We start from the raw sequence: 10,130 nt of genomic DNA, 5'->3' as shown, positions 1-10,130 counted from the left end.
ATTTTGGATGATTATGGATTATTGGCGTTTTTTGTGCCATACTGCTTCCTAAGACCTTTTTAAGTATGTGCATTATATTTGGCACAATTTTTAGGGTCTAATGATAGCCTTAACTCAATTTTTTTTTTTAAATATTTGTAATGAATGCCTTACTATAGCTTTACTTCCTAATTTGGGTGATTATGGATTATTGTCGTTTTTTTGTACCATACTGCTTCCTTAGCTCTGTTTAAGTATGTGCATTATATTTTCAGTAGTTTTTATGGTCTAACGATGGTTCTAACTCAATTTTTTTTTTTTGAAAAAAATGCCTTGCTATAGCCTTACTTTTTATTTTTGGGTGATTTTAGTTTTTTTGTCATTTTTTGTGCCTTACTGCTTATTTAGCCCCGTTTAAGTATGTGCATTATATTTGCAGTAGTTATTAGGGTCTAATGATGGTCCTATCTCAATTTTTTTTTTTTTGAAATTTTTGAAAAAAATGCCTTGCAAGGCAACGTGAGCTGGGGTTAGACCGTCGTGAGACAGGTTAGTTTTACCCTACTGATGATGTGTTGGTGCAATAGTAATAAAAATGCCTTGCTATAGCCTACTTTTTAATTTGGGTGATTTTGGTTTTTTGGTCATTTTTGGTGCCTTACTGCTTTTTTAGCCCTGTTTAAGTATGTGCATTATATTTGCAGTAGTTTTAGGGTCTATATGATTGGTCCTAACTCAATTTTTTTTTTTTTTTTAAATTTTTGAAAAAAATGCACTTGCTATAGCCTTACTTTTTATTTTGGGTGATTTTTGTTTCTGTCATTTTTTGTGCCTTACTGCTCTTTTAGCCCCGTTTAAGTATGTGCATTATATTTGCAGTAGTTTTTAGGGTCTAATGATGGTCCTAACTCAATTTTATTTTTTTGGAATTTTTTTGAAAAAATGCCTTGCTATAGCCTTACTTTTTTATTTTGGGTGATTTTTGTTTTTTGTAAATTTTTGTGCCTTATAGCTTTTTTGCCCCTTTTAAGTATGGGCATTATGTTTGCAGTAGTTTTTAGGGTCTAATGATGGTCTAACTCAATTTTTTTTTTTTGGAATTTTTTTGAAAAAATGCCTTGCTATATATAGCCTTACTTTTTATTTTGGGTGATTTTTGTTTTTTGTAATTTTTGTGCCTTATAGCCTTTTAGCCCCTTTTAAGTATGTGCATTATATTTCAGTAGTTTTTAGGGTCTAATGATGGTCCTAACTCATTTTATTTTTTGGGAATTTTTTTGAAAAAAATGCCTTGCTATAGCCTTACTTTTTATTTGGGGGTGATTTTTGTTTTTTGTAAATTTTTGTGCCTTATAGCCTTTTTAGACCCCTTTTAAGTATGTGCATTATGTTTTGCAGTAGTTTTTAGGGTCTAATGATGGTCCTAACTCAATTTAATTTTTGGGAATTTTTTTTGAAAAAATGCCTTGCTATAACCTTACTTTTTATTTTGGGTGATTTTTGTTTTTTGGAATTTTTTGTGCCTTATAGCCTTTTAGCCCCTTTTTAAGTATGTTCATTATGTTTGCAGTAGTTTTTTAGGGTTCTAATGATGGTCCTAACTCAATTTTTTTTTTTTGGAATTTTTTTGAAAAAAATGCCTTGCTATAGTCTTTACTTTTTGTTTTGGGTGATTTTAGTTTTCTGTCATTTTTTGTGCCTTACTTGCTTATTAGCCCCTGTTTAAGTATGTGCATTATATTTGCAGTAGTTATTAGGGTCTATGATGGTCCTAACACAATTTTTTTTTTGGAATTTTTTTGAAAAAAAATGCCCTGCTATAGCCTTACTTTTTATTTTGGTTAATTTTGGTTTTTTGTCATTTTTTTGTGCCTTACTGCTTTTTTAGCCCTGTTTAAGTATGTGCATTATATTTGCAGTAGTTTTTAGGGTCTAATGATGGTCCTAACTCAATTTTTTTTTTTTTTTTAAATTTTTGAAAAAAAATGCCTTGCTATAGCCTTACTTTTTAATTTGGGTGATTTTTGTTTTTTGTCATTTTTTGTGCCCTTACTGCTCTTTTAGCCCCGTTTAAGTATGTGCATTATGTTTGCAGTAGTTTTTAGGGTCTAATGATGGTCCTAACTCAATTTTTTTTTTTGGAATTTTTTGAAAAAAAATGCCTTGCTATAGCCTTACTTTTTTGTTTTTGGTGATTTTTGTTTTTTGTAAATTTTTGTGCCTTATAGCCTTTTATCCCCTTTTTAAGTATGTGCATTATGTTTGCAGTAGTTTTTAGGGTCTAATGATGGTCCTATCTCAATTTTTTTTTTTGGAATTTTTTTGAAAAAAATGCCTTGCTATAGCCTTACTTTTTATTTTTGGGTGATTTTAGCTTTTTGTCATTTTTTGTGCCTTACTGCTCTTTTAGCCCCGTATAAGTATGTGCATTATATTTGCAGTAGTTTTTAGGGTCTAATGATGGTCCTATCTCAATTTTTTTTTTTTTGAAATTTTTGAAAAAAATGCCTTGCTATAGCCTTACTTTTTATTTTAGGTGATTTTTGTTTTTTGTAATTTTTTGTGCCTTATAGCCTTTTTATCCCCTTTTAAGTATGTGCATTATATTTGCAGTAGTTTTAGGGTCTAATGATGGTCCTAACTCAATTTTTTTTTTTTGAAATTTTTGAAAAATATGCCTTGCTATAGCCTTACTTTTTATTTTGGGTGATTTTTGTTTTTTGTAAATTTTTGTGCCTTATAGCCTTTTTAGCCCCTTTTAAGTATGTGCATTATATTTGCAGTAGTTTTTAGGGTCTAATGATGGTCCTAACTCAATTTTTTTTTTTTGGATTTTTTTTGAAAAAAATGCCTTGCTATAGCCTTACTTTTTTTTTGGGTGATTTTTGTTTTCTGTCATTTTTTGTGCCTTACTGCTCTTTTAGCCCTGTTTAAGTATGTGCATTATATTTGCAGTAGTTTTTAGGGTCTAATGATGGTCCTAACTCAATTTTTTTTTTTTTGAAATTTTTGAAAAAAATGCCTTGCTATAGCCTTACTTTTTATTTTGGGTGATTTTTGTTTTTTGTAAATTTTTGTGCCTTACTGCTCTTTTTAGCCCCGTTTAAGTATGTGCATTATATTTGCAGTAGTTTTTTAGTGTCTAATGATGGTCCTAACTCAATTTTTTTTTTTTAATTTTGAAAAAAATGCCTTGCTAGAGCCCTTACTTTTTATTTTGGGTGATTTTTGTTTTTGTCAATTTTTGTGCCTACTGCTATTTAGCATGGTTAAGTATGTGCATTATATTTGCAGTAGTTTTTAGGGTCTAATGATGTCCTAACTCAATTTTTTTTTTTGAATTTTTTTGAAAAAAAATGCCTTGCTATAGCCTTACTTTTTATTTTGGGTGATTTTTGTTTTTTTGTCATTTTTTGTGCCTTACTGCTTATTTAGCCCCTTTTAAGTATGTGCATTATATTTGCAGTAGTTTTAGGGTCTAATGATGTCCTAACCTCAATTTTTTTTTTTTTGAATTTTTTGAAAAAATCCTTGCTATAGCCTTACTTTTTATTTTGGGTGATTTTTTTTTTTTTGTAATTTTTTTGCCTTATAGCCTTTTTTGCCCCTTTTAAGTATGTGCATTATAGTTTGCAGTAGTTTTTAGGGTCTAATTGATGATCCTAACTCCATTTTATTTTTTTGGGAATTTTTTGAAAAAAAATGCCTTGCTATAACCTGACTTTTTATTTTGGGGTGTTTTTGTTTTTTTGTCATTTTTGTGCCTTACTAGCCTTTTTAGCCCCTTTTAAGTATGTGCATTATGTTTGCAAAGTAGTTTTTTAGGGTCTAATGATGGTCCTAACTCAATTTTTATTTTTTTGGAATTTTTTTGAAAAAAATGCCTTGCTATAAGCCTTACTTTTTATTTTGGGTGATTTTTTTGTTTTTGGCATTTTTTGTGCCTTACTGCTTTATTAGCCCTGTTTAAGTATGTGCATTATATTTGCAGTAGTTTTAGGGTCTAATGATGGTCCTAACTCAATTTTTTTTTTTTTGAAATTTTTTGAAAAAAATGCCTTGCTATAGCCTTACTTTTTATTTTGGGTGATTTTTGTTTTTTTGTAATTTTTTGTGCCTTATAGCCTTTTTAGCCCCTTTTAAGTATGTGCATTATATTTGCAGTAGTTTTTAGGGTCTAATGATGGTCCTAACTCAATTTTTTTTTGGATTTTTTTTTGAAAAAAATGCCTTGCTATAGCCTTACTTTTTGTTTGGGTGATTTTTGTTTTTTGTAATTTATGTGCCTTATAGCCTTTTTAGCCCCTTTTAAGTATGTGCATTATGTTTGCAGTAGTTTTTAGGGTCTAATGATGGTCCTAACTCATTTTTATTTTTTGGAATTTTTTGAAAAAAATGCCTTTGCTATAGCCTTACTTTTTATTTGGGGTGATTTTTGTTTTTTGTAATTATTTGTGCCTTACTGCTCTTTTAGCCCTTTTAAGTATGTGCATTATATGTGCAGTAGTTTTTAGGGTCTAATGATGGTCCTAACTCAATTTTTTTTTTGGAATTTTTTTGAAAAAAATGCCTTGCTATAGCCTTACTTTTTTATTTTGGGTGATTTTTTGTTTTTTGTAATTTTTTTGTGCCTTATAGCCTTTTTAGCCCCTTTTAAGTATGTGCATTAAGTTTGCAGTAGTTTTTAGGGTCTAATGATGGTCCTAATTCAATTTTATTTTTTGGGAATTTTTTTGAAAAAAATGCCTTGCTATAACCTGACTTTTTATTTTGGGTGATTTTTGTTTTTGTAATTTTTTGTGCCTTATAGCCTTTTTAGCCCCTTTTAAGTATGTGCATTATATTTGCAATAGTTTTTAGGGTCTAATGATGGTCCTAACTCAATTTTTTTTTTTGGGAATTTTTTTGAAAAAAATGCCTTGCTATAACCTTACTTTTTATTTTGGGTGATTTTTGTTTTTTGTCATTTTTTGTGCCTTACTGCTTATTTAGCCCTGTTTAAGTATGTGCATTATATTTGCAGTAGTTTTTAGGGTCTAATGATGGTCCTAACTCAATTTTTTTTTTTTTTTGAAATTTTTGAAAAAAAATGCCTTGCTATAGCCTTACTTTTTATTTTGGTGATTTTTTGTTTTTTGTCATTTTTTGTGCCTTACTGCTTATTTAGCCCTGTTTAAGTATGTGCATTATATTTGCAGTAGTTTTTAGGGTCTAATGATGGTCCTAACTCAATTTTTTTTTTTTGGATTTTTTTTGAAAAAAATGCCTTGCTATAGGCCTTACTTTTTATTTTGGGTGATTTTTTGTTTTTTGTAAATTTTTTGTGCCTTACTGCTCTTTTAGAGCCCCTTTTAAGTATGTGCATTATATTTGCAGTAGTTTTAGGGTCTAATGATGGTCCTAACTCAATTTTTTTTTTTGAAATTTTTTGAAAAAATGCCTTGCTATAGCCTTACTTTTTATTTTGGGTGATTTTTTTTTTTGTCATTTTTTGTGCCTTATTGCCTTTTTAGCCCCGTTTAGTAATGTGCATTATATTTGCAGTAGTTTTTTAGGGTCTATGATGGTCCTAACTCAATTTTTTTTTTGGAATTTTTTTTGAAAAAATGCCTTGCTATAACCTGACTTTTTATTTTGGGTTATTTTTGTTTTTTGTAATTTTTTGTGCCTTATAGCCTTTTTAGCCCCTTTTAAGTATGTGCATTATGTTTGCAGTAGTTTTTAGGGTCTAATGATGGTCCTAACTCAATTTTATTTTTTGGGAATTTTTTTGAAAAAATAATGCCTTGCTATAGCCTTACTTTTTATTTTGGGTGATTTTTGTTTTTTGTAAATTTTTGTGCCTTATAGCCTTTTAGCCCCTTTTAAGTATGTGCATTATATTTGCAGTAGTTTTTAGGGTCTAATGATGGTCCTAACTCAATTTTTTTTTTTTTGGAATTATTTTGAAAAAAATGCCTTGTTATAGCCTTACTTTTTTTTTTGGGTGATTTTTGTTTTCTGTCATTTTTTGTGCCTTACTGCTCTTTTAGCCCCGTTTAAGTATGTGCATTATGTTTGCAGTAGTTTTTAGGGTCTAATGATGGTCCTAACTCAATTTTGTTTTTTTGGGAATTTTTTTGAAAAAAATGCCTTGCTATAGCCTTACTTTTTTGTTTTTGGTGAATTTTTGTTTTTTTGTAAATTTTTGTGCCTTTACTGCCTTTTTATCCCCTTTTAAGTATGTGCATTATTTTGCAGTAGTTTTTAGGGTCTAATGATGGTCCTAAACTCAATTTTTTTTTGTTTTTGGAATTTTTTTTAAAAAAATGCCTTGCTATAGCCTTACATTTTGTTTTGGGTGATTTTAGTTTTTTGTATTATATGTGCCTTAATAGCTTTTTAGCCCCTTTTAAAGTATGTGCATTATGTTTGCAGTAGTTTTTTAGGGTCTAATGATGGTCCTAACTCAATTTTATTTTTTGGGAATTTTTTTTGAAAAAATGCTTTGCTATAGCCTTACTTTTTATTTTGGGGTGATTTTTGTTTTTTGTAATTATTGTGCCTTACTGCTCTTTTTAGCACTGTTTAAGTATGTGCATTATATTTGCAGTAGTTTTTAAGGGTCTAATGATGGTCCTAACTCAATTTTTTTTTTGGAATTTTTTTGAAAAAAATGCCTTGCTATAGCCTTACTTTTTATTTTGGGTGATTTTTGTTTTTTGTAATTTTTTGTGCCTTATAGCCTTTTTAGCCCCTTTTAAGTATGTGCATTAAGTTGCAGTAGTTTTTAGGGTCTAATGATGGTCCCTAATTCAATTTATTTTTTGGGAATTTTTTTGAAAAAAATGCCTTGCTATAACCTGACTTTTTATTTTGGGTGATTTTTGTTTTTTGTAATTTTTTGTGCCTTAGCCTTTTTAGCCCCTTTTAAGTATGTGCATTATGTTTGCAATAGTTTTTAGGGTCTAATGATGGTCCTAAATCAATTTTATTTTTTGGGAATTTTTTGAAAAAATGCCTTGCTATAACCCCTTACTTTTTATTTTGGGTGATTTTTGTTTTTTGGAATTTTTGTGCCTTACTGCTTATTTAGCCCTGTTTAAGTATGTGCATTATATTTGCAGTAGTTTTTTAGGGTCTAATGATGGGCCTAACTCAATTTTTTTTTTTTTTGAAATTTTTGAAAAAAAATGCCTTGCTAAAGCCTTACGTTTTTTTGGGTGATTTTTGTTTTTTTAATTATATGTCCTTATAGCCTTTTAGCCCCTTTTAAGTATGTGCCTTATGTTTGCAGTAGTTTTTAGGGTCTAATGATGGTCCTAACTCAATTTTTTTTGGAATTTTTTTTGAAAAAATGCCTTGCTATAGCCTTACTTTTTGTTTTGGGTGATTTTTGTTTTTGTAATTATATGTGCCTTATAGCCTTTTTAGCCCCTTTTAAGTATGTGCATTATGTTTGCAGTAGTTTTTTAGGGTCTAATGATGGTCCTAACTCAATTTTATTTTTTGGGAATTTTTTGAAAAAATGCTTTGCTATAGCCTTACTTTTTTTTGGGTGCTTTTTTTTTTTGTGTAATTTTTGTGCCTTACGCTCTTTTAGCACTGTTTAAGTAGTGCATGATATTTGCAGTAGTTTTTAGGGTCTAATGATGGTCCTAACTCAATTTTTTTTTTGGAATTTTTTTAAAAAAAAAATGCCTTGCTATAGCCTTACTTTTTATTTTGGGTGATTTTTGTTTTTTTGTAAATTTTTGTGCCTTATAGCCTTTTTAGCCCCTTTTAAGTATGTGCATTATATTTGCAGTAGTTTTTAGGTCTAATGATGGTCCTAACTCAATTTTTTTTTTTTTTGGATTTTTTGAAAAAATGCCTTGCTATAGCCTTACTTTTTTTTTTGGGTGATTTTTGTTTTCTGTCATTTTTTGCCTTACTGCTCTTTAGCCCCGTTTAAGTATGTGCATTATGTTGCAGTAGTTTTTAGGGTCTAATGATGGTCCTAACTCAATTTTGTTTTTTGGGAATTTTTTTGAAAAAAAATGCCTTGCTATAGCCTTACTTTTTTGTTTTTGGTGATTTTTGTTTTTGTAAATTTTTGTGCTTTATAGCCTTTTTATCCCCTTTTAAGTATGTGCATTATGTTTGCAGTAGTTTTTAGGGTCTAATGATGGTCCTAACTCAATTTTTTTTTTGGAATTTTTTTTGAAAAAAATGCCTTGCTATAGCCTTCATTTTGTGTTTTGGGTGAATTTTGTTTTCTGTCATTTTTGTTGCCTTACTGCTCGTTTAGCCCCTTTTAAATTATGTGCATTATATTTTCAGTAGTTTTTTAGGGTCTAATGATGGTCCTAACTCAATTTTTTTTTTTTTGAATTTTTTTGAAAAAAATTCCTTGCTATAGCCTTACTTTTTATTTTTGGTGGTTTTTGTTTTATGTCATTTTTTGTGCCTTCCTGCTCTTTTAGCACTGTTTAAGTATGTGCATTATTTTTCCAGTAGTTTTTAGAGTCTAATGATGGTCCTAACTCAATTTTTTTTTTTTGGAATTTTTTTGAAAAAAATGCCTTGCTATAGCCTTACTTTTTATTTTGGGTGATTTTTGTTTTTTGTAATTATTTGTGCCTTACTGCTCTTTTAGCATGTTTAAGTATGTGCATATTATATTTGCAGTAGTTTTTGGTCTAATGATGGTCTAACTCAACTTTTTTTTTTGGAATTTTTTGATAAAAAAATGCCTTGCTATAGCCTTACTTTTATTTTGGGTGATTTTGTTTTTTGTAATTTTTTGTGCCTTATAGCCTTTTTAGCCCCTTTTAAGTATGTGCATTAAGTTGCAGTTTTTTAGGGTCTAAATGATGGTACTAATTCAATTTTATTTTTGGGAATTTTTTTTGAACAAAATGCTTGCTATAACCTGACTTTTTATTTTGGTGATTTTTTGTTTTTGTCAATTTTTTGTCCTTATTAGCCTTTTTAGCCCCTTTTAAGTATGTGCATTATGTTTGCAGTAGTTTTAGGGTCTAATGATGGTCCATAACTCAATTTTTTTTTTGGAATTTTTTTTGAAAAATGCCTTGCTATAGCCTTACTTTTTGTGTGGGTGACTTTTTTTTTTGTAATATATGTGCCTTATAGCCTTTTTAGCCCCTTTTTAGTATGTGCATTATGTTTGCAGTAGTTTTTAGGGTCTAATGATGGTCCAACTCAATTTTTTTTATTTTGAATTTTTTTGAAAAAAATGCTTTGCTATAGCCTTACTTTTATTTGGGGGTGATTTTTGTTTTTTTAATTATATGTGCCTTTAGCCTTTTTAGCCCCTTTTAAGTATGTGCCTTATGTTTGCAGTAGTTTTTAGGGTCTAATGATGTCCTAACTCAATTTTTTTTTGGAATTTTTTTTTGAAAAAAATGCCTTGCTATAGCCTTACTTTTTGTTTTGGTTGATTTTTGTTTTCTGTCATTTTTGTGCCTTATGCTCTTTTAGCCCCGTTTAAGTATGTGCATTAAATTTGCCAGTAGTTTTTAGGGTCTAATGATGGTCCTAACTCAATTTTTTTTTTTGAAATTTTTTTGAAAAAAATGCTCTTGCTATAGCCTTACTTTTTTTTGGGTGATTTTTGTTTTTTGTCATTTTTGTGCCTTACTGCTTATTTAGCCCTGTTTAAGTATGTGCATTATATTTCAGTAGTTTTTTAGGGTCTATGTGGTTCCTAACTCAATTTTTTTTTTTTTTGAAATTTTTGAAAAAAAATGCCTTGCTAAAGCCTTACTTTTTATTTGGGTGATTTTTGTTTTTTGTTAATTATATGTGCCTTATAGCCTTTTTAGCCCCTTTAAGTATGGTGCATTATGTTTGCAGTAGTTTTAGGGTTCTAATGATGGTCCTAACTCAATTTTATTTTTTGGGAATTTTTTTTGAAAAAAAATGCCTTGCCTATAGCCTTACTTTTTGTTTTGGTGTGATTTTTGTTTTCTGTCATTTTTTGTGCCTTACTGCTCTTTAGCCCCTTTAAGTATGTGCATTATATTTTCAGTAGTTTTTAGGGTCTAATGATGGTCCTAACTCATTTTTTTTATTTTGAATTTTTTGAAAAAAATGCCTTGCTATAGCCTTACTTTTTGTTTGGGTGATTTTGTTTTCTGTCATTTTTTTGTGCCTTATAGCCTTATTTA

Source organism: Gouania willdenowi, chromosome 22 (genome assembly GCF_900634775.1).
Source record: "Gouania willdenowi chromosome 22, fGouWil2.1, whole genome shotgun sequence".
Lineage (NCBI taxonomy): Eukaryota > Metazoa > Chordata > Actinopteri > Blenniiformes > Gobiesocidae > Gouania > Gouania willdenowi.
The sequence above is the reverse complement of the archived record's forward strand: the minus strand, read 5'-3'. Positions refer to the sequence as shown.